General features: G+C 43.1%; 1 long non-coding RNA gene across 1 annotated transcript; it reads right to left on the bottom strand.

The window, feature by feature from the left end:
- Window positions 1-2,517: 2,517 nt before the first annotated feature.
- Window positions 2,518-4,323, bottom strand: LOC142476779 (uncharacterized). Its single transcript, XR_012791978.1, has 3 exons — window positions 3,969-4,323; window positions 3,635-3,871; window positions 2,518-2,615 (listed from the first exon to the last, which is right to left on the bottom strand). It is a non-coding gene; the product is annotated as an uncharacterized LOC142476779 (long non-coding RNA).
- Between the last annotated feature and the right edge of the window lie 1,806 nt (window positions 4,324-6,129).

Raw genomic sequence — 6,129 nt, 5'->3', positions numbered from 1 at the left:
CGAGTAGGACAGGGGTGAGGGGAATGAGAAGTGGTGGATGATGAGAGCAGAAGAGGTCATGTACAAATAGACCTTGTTAGTCAGAGAGCAGACATTCCAGAGGGCACGTGAGAAGTGAAGAGTAAAGTGAGACATGGAATGTGGATTACATTAGATGGGTTAATACGCTTAGCAGGGAGGTGGAGAGAGAGAGGCAAGAGGCAGAGAGTGGTGTAGGGGTTGAGGAAGAGATGTTGCATGTACCTTATCAGAACATTAAAGAACATCAATTCACACTGGTGCAGAGTTGATGATGATTCCAGTTCACCTCCAATTCAATTTTAACAGAACTTTTTCATTCTTCATTACTGCAAAAAAAAAAGTATAAAACATTGCATTACTATTTTCAAAATGGATTGAATTCCCCCAACAATAACTATGTGTTACCAATATATCCCTCTCAGTCCCACTGCAGCACATACTGTACCAGTGTGAAAGTAGGAAGGTACACAGTAACGGTAAAACAATACGTGCCGGTACTATGCACCATATGAATTATAAGGGGATGTAAATCTCCCAGTCTCTCTCCATATCCGCAACAGAGTGGGCTCCGGTCAGTGGCATGGATGCCCATGTATGGATATGCTCATATTTGGGCATCCCATGTCACTGACCGGAGCCGGCTCTGAGTATAGGGATATATGCGGAGACGCAGAGGTGCAAGGAAATGGGAGGAGGCACGGTGAGAAACAGGGAGAGACCACAGGAAGATAGAGGGCAACAACTTCCACAAGGTACATGTATGTGTATAATTGTTTGTATTTTGTGCAGAGGGGGTAATTTCAGATAAAATACAATTCTCCACCCTCTACGAAACAATTCCACTTTGTTCAGTAAGCCAGAAAGTCTTGGTCCCATGGGGACTGAATTTTAATGCAAATAAGGTCCTTAATACACAAGTAAAGAATATAGTTACTTATTCTCTACTGTAAGAAGTGCCACATTGCCCACTATTTGGGTCCTGTGCCCAGATTGTGACCATGCATGGCAGAGGTGAGATTCCACCAACACCAATTTGCTACACTCTCCAAGAGAGATAATTGTGGTCAGAGGTGGAACTAGGGGAGGGGGTGAGCAGGGTCACTGCCCAGGGAGTAACCTGACAGGGGGCACGGAAATCTCATTTAGTGCATATGGTGCGGCACTGCATTGATTGACCGGTCAATCTGCACTGCTGCCTGTCACAGTGACATCATGATCGGGCACTGTGATCAGCTATAGCACTGACCCAGGTGAGATAGTTCAGCACTTTACAAGGAGGGAACAGATGTTGTGGGTGACAGATGCTGGGGGTAGGCCAAGACTGTTGGCCAGAGTAACGTGGAGACTTACTGCACTCTGCATGCCAATCCTCTCCCTGACATCAGGGGAAGGAAGTGGCCCTGGGGTGTGTGTAGGTATGCCAGATGTCAGTGTATGCATAAGTAAGTATGTCTGTGTAGTGGGAGGTGTAGGGGCGTTAAGCTGGAGGACTTAAAACAGGCACACATCTCACTTCGCTGCGGACAATTTCCCTTTGCATAAGATTCTTGTGATTATGTCAATGATGATCAATAACTGCATCATAACACAGCCGCTCTATACAGAAGATGTACTTGCTCTCAATGGTCATGGAGGTAATACGTCACACAATGTACAGATATAGCAAGGATTATTTCTTCCTCTGGTGCATTATGGCATTATGATGGGAAATGTTGTGAGATTCTGCATTATCAGCATCACTGAATCTTTTGGAAATTAAGTGATATTCTATGTTTTAATGCAATATTATGGATGATCAGCCGGTAAAATAATAAAAGCTTTCTGTATCTGTAGCCATGCTCTACCCATGATGTGCTGAATCAATGACTGCAGAGAGATTCAGAGTGGTAAACATGACTGGAACGCATCTCTAAATAATGGGCAGCAAAGCAGTGCAGAATAGGAGGTGAAAGTATTTAAAATGGAAGACCCTTAGCAGCTGTGTGGGGAGTAGACAGTACAGACTGACCAAGTAAATGGTAAAAGGAGTAACTTCAACATTACTTGGCTTTGTTCTCCACATTGAAGCTTTCCTCCTCTTTACATCACTAATACTGATGCCATGTGTAACCTGTACTGAGAGTTATATAATCTACTGGCCTAGATGAAACCATGTGATGCAAACAGGATCCATCCCACTCCAGATTCATAGAATTGAACCACCTCAACCTTTCATAACAATCACATAGAACTGCAGCTGTGCGCTACTGCACATGTTCTTGTTATGAATGGTAGTAGATGTGGTCCTTGGGTCTTTACTTCATACTGTAGCCACACTCTACTCATGATGTATTGAATCAATGAAAACTTGCATGGTTCAGATCACAGGAAGGGGTAGAGTAGAGATGAAAATGTTCAATGTGAAACCCGTAGCAGCCGGATTGTGTGGAGTCAATAAAACGACAAATACTAAATGGTAAATGAGAAATATACACATTGCTTATCTGTCTCTGTGTAGTAATTTTCATTCTGTTCAACTGTCCTTCAAATTTTCTCTTTTGCAAGAAAAGGAACACATGGCTTCAATATTCACTTCTGTTCTGCAGTCATCCCTCCTAAAATAAAAGTTAAGCATTGCATTGTTATTATGATAATACATACAATAAACCTTGCTCCAAACCATTTGATGCAAAGCAAATCCACCTCCCACCCACAGCTGTGCTCCTTCTAGAGCATGCATGTCAAACTCCAGTCCTCGAGGGTCCCAAACAGGCCAGGTTTTCAGTAGGGATATCCTGAAAACCTGGCCTGTTTGCTGCCCTCGAGGACTGGAGTTTGACATCCTTGTTCTTGAGCTTCTACCACGCAAGTCATCCATGTGAGTGACACTGTACTGCAGTCCTGGTCTGCACACAATCTACTGAATCAATGACATCACACTGTAAAGGCAATCTACAAGATGTATTAGTTGTCCACACTTCCGAAATGTTACTTTTATGTCCAAATCACTTATTCCCATGACCTGATATTTGTATTTGTTATTTATAGGATTTTCACATGTATTACTACTGTGAAACGCTATATACATTAATAGTGCTATATAAATAAATACATACATACACATTTATATATAATAATAATAACAGCATGTTCTTTTAAAGCGCTGCTAGTTTTACGTAGCGCTATACAGAGACATTTTGCAGACACAAGTCCCTGCCCCATAGAGCTTACAATCTATGACATTGGTGCCTGAGGCACAGAGGATATGAAGTGACTTGCCCAAGGTCACACACACACAAATATATATACACATAAATATATACATATATACACACACACACACACACACACACACACACACACACACATATATATGAAAACTAACACAGAAAAAAAGAATCCCCTGAATAGCACTCTAACATACACAAATTGTATCAATAAAGGTTTATTAATCACATACACATAAATGGTTAAAATGAGGAGCAGTGGTGACCTACAAAGCTGTTATAAACTGAACCTTAAGGTGTGGGGAAAAATGCTACACTGCAGTAATAAGTACAAAGTATGTAAATAAAGTGTAGAGGCAAGAAATATATGGAAATGAGAACACTCAGACCGGCCGGTCAAGTACTACCTAAGTTGAAGCCCCCTGTGTGAAGTGCTTGTATGAAACTAGTGTATAACTAACAAGCAAATGCTTGTCCGGGGGCTTAACATATAGACAGTTGATAGATGTATTTGAAGTTGCATATTCTGTGCCGTGGATTAATCAGTATACTGAAAGCAACTGAGGATGGTACAGTAGCTGTGATAGGTTGGCCTCATAGCTCCTCCTTCAATGGAGGAATCGGCTCACGGAGCACTTAAATCCCTAAATGCCCACAGAAAAAAATAAGCATGCAGTACTTAAAGTGAAAGTAAAATGAGAAATGAAATAAAATAAACACACACATTGAAAAATCACTCACCCGACTGAGAGCGCCTTCTACAGAGCGCTGTACCACTGCTCAGCTAGCAGCTAAAACTGTCTCATTTTCCCACCATTGAAGTTTACACATGTCCACGCCCCACTCTAACAAGACGCTGTGTACGGAAGCTCGCAGGAGACAAACTAGTGAGAGAAGGTGTAGCTGCTAGCCACACTCCACGAGGTGCATTGTGGGAAATGTAGTTCTTTGCCTTTTAGCTTCTCTGACTGGTTACTGATCACGTGATGTCACTAGGGGCGGGATTAGTGTGTTGCAATGTAACGGCCCGGCTGTATGATTGTCACAGAAGGGGGGAGCCTGAGAATGTCACGGATTTAATTACACATGTAATGATGTAATAACACAGCCATGAACTAAGACAGTATACATATGGTCATGTGATATTTATAATGCATTTATTAACATTATTGTGTGGATTTGGGCTGAATTAAACTTGTATGGGATTGTCACTTTAATATCACAGTACCACTACTGTTTTAACATTTATAATGACCTCCTGATTACAGATTATTAGGGACAGACTTAAAAAGGCCTGTGTAAATATTTATTATAGAGTGGCCTCTTTACTTTATAATATCAGGGAGTATCAGACAGGCCTGTGTTTATTTTTAATATACATTAGGGTGACCTGACTCCAGATTATTGGCCTTTCCCTCTGACAAATGCATATTTTCCTATACTGTGTTAATTTTGTTAGAACAAAATAAATATTCATGCGCTAAATGACAGTACCAGTGTGAGTCCCAATAAGAAGTAGTGAGGTAAAAAACCATGGTACCAGCAACATATGTAACTGATGGGGAGGGTGCTAAAATATATGGAGTGTGGCGTCCTGATTGCTAAATGAGGTGTATTATATCATAAGTGCATATAACAATATCCCTCATAGCAATCTATTAAGAACCAACAAGAACTAGGTAGCACAATAATCAGTGCTGCAGTTATAGCCTAATAATAAGTATATATATATATATATATATATATATATATATATATATATATATATATATACAGTGTTCGACAAACCTATACATTTGCTCGCCCCGGGCGAGTGGATTTAACCCCCGGGCGAGTAAATATTGGCCCAAGCAGCACACGTTTGGTACTAGGTGGCGAGTAGATTTTTTTGTGTGGCGAGTAGATTTTTTGGTGATTTGTCAACCACTGTATATATATATATATATATATATATACTGCTGCGGCCAAGTTTATTCGAGCATTTGCCCGTTCTTGGCCGCAGCAGTAGCCTGGCGCGCGCCCGAGAGTGACGGGCGCGCGCCGAAGCAGCGGAAGAGCGCCCTCCGATCGGGGCGCTCTCCCTACCGCTGCCGGGTCCGCCGGGTCCCCCGGAACCCCCTGCCGCTGTCCCGCGATCGCGGGACACCAGGGCTCCCTCGGGGAGCCCCTGGACGCGCGTGCAGGGGGCGCACGCTCCCGAAGACACGTGACCGCGCGTCTATGACGCGCGGCACGCCGAGGGGCGGCCACTAGCAAGCCGGGAAATCTCCCGGCTTGCGGTACCGGCCACACTCGAATAAAGTGTGTCGGTACTATATATATATATATATATATATATATATATATATATATGTAACCCATATTCCCCCACCCAATCGCAGATAGGGTGCATGTGAGGGGAGCTATATGTATTACCCAGTGTGGTGCTTTACCTGTGAGGCTCACAGGAGGCCTGAGCCTCTGCCAATAAGAGCCTGGGGTGTATCCTCCTGAACAATACTATATGGTGCAGCGCCTCCACCTGTGATGGCTCCAAGCAGAGCGGGAGTTGTTCCTCACAGGACAATAATATAATATCACGCACACAGCATATAAAAGAACAGTGACTTTTCTAACAGTAACATAACTATGCATGTCATACATTAAGTGTCTCTCTTCTAGGAGACACAGTAACTCACGTGTCTCGCAGGATGCAACCCCTCACCGTGTACCCACACCATGTCCAACTCCCCACACCACAACCCCACCCCCAAAGTAAGGTATGTGTGTGTGTGACTGCACAGCCACTATGTACTGATTTATAGTTGGTGCACTTATGGATGTTACCTGCCGAGCGCTCCAGCGCTAGGACCTGCAAACAGACTTCGCAAAGGATCCGACGGTGAAGATACGTCAGGGTTAC

This window comes from Ascaphus truei, unplaced genomic scaffold (genome assembly GCF_040206685.1).
Source record: "Ascaphus truei isolate aAscTru1 unplaced genomic scaffold, aAscTru1.hap1 HAP1_SCAFFOLD_1729, whole genome shotgun sequence".
Classification (NCBI taxonomy): Eukaryota; Metazoa; Chordata; class Amphibia; order Anura; family Ascaphidae; genus Ascaphus; species Ascaphus truei.
The sequence above is the reverse complement of the archived record's forward strand: the minus strand, read 5'-3'. Positions and strand labels throughout refer to the sequence as shown.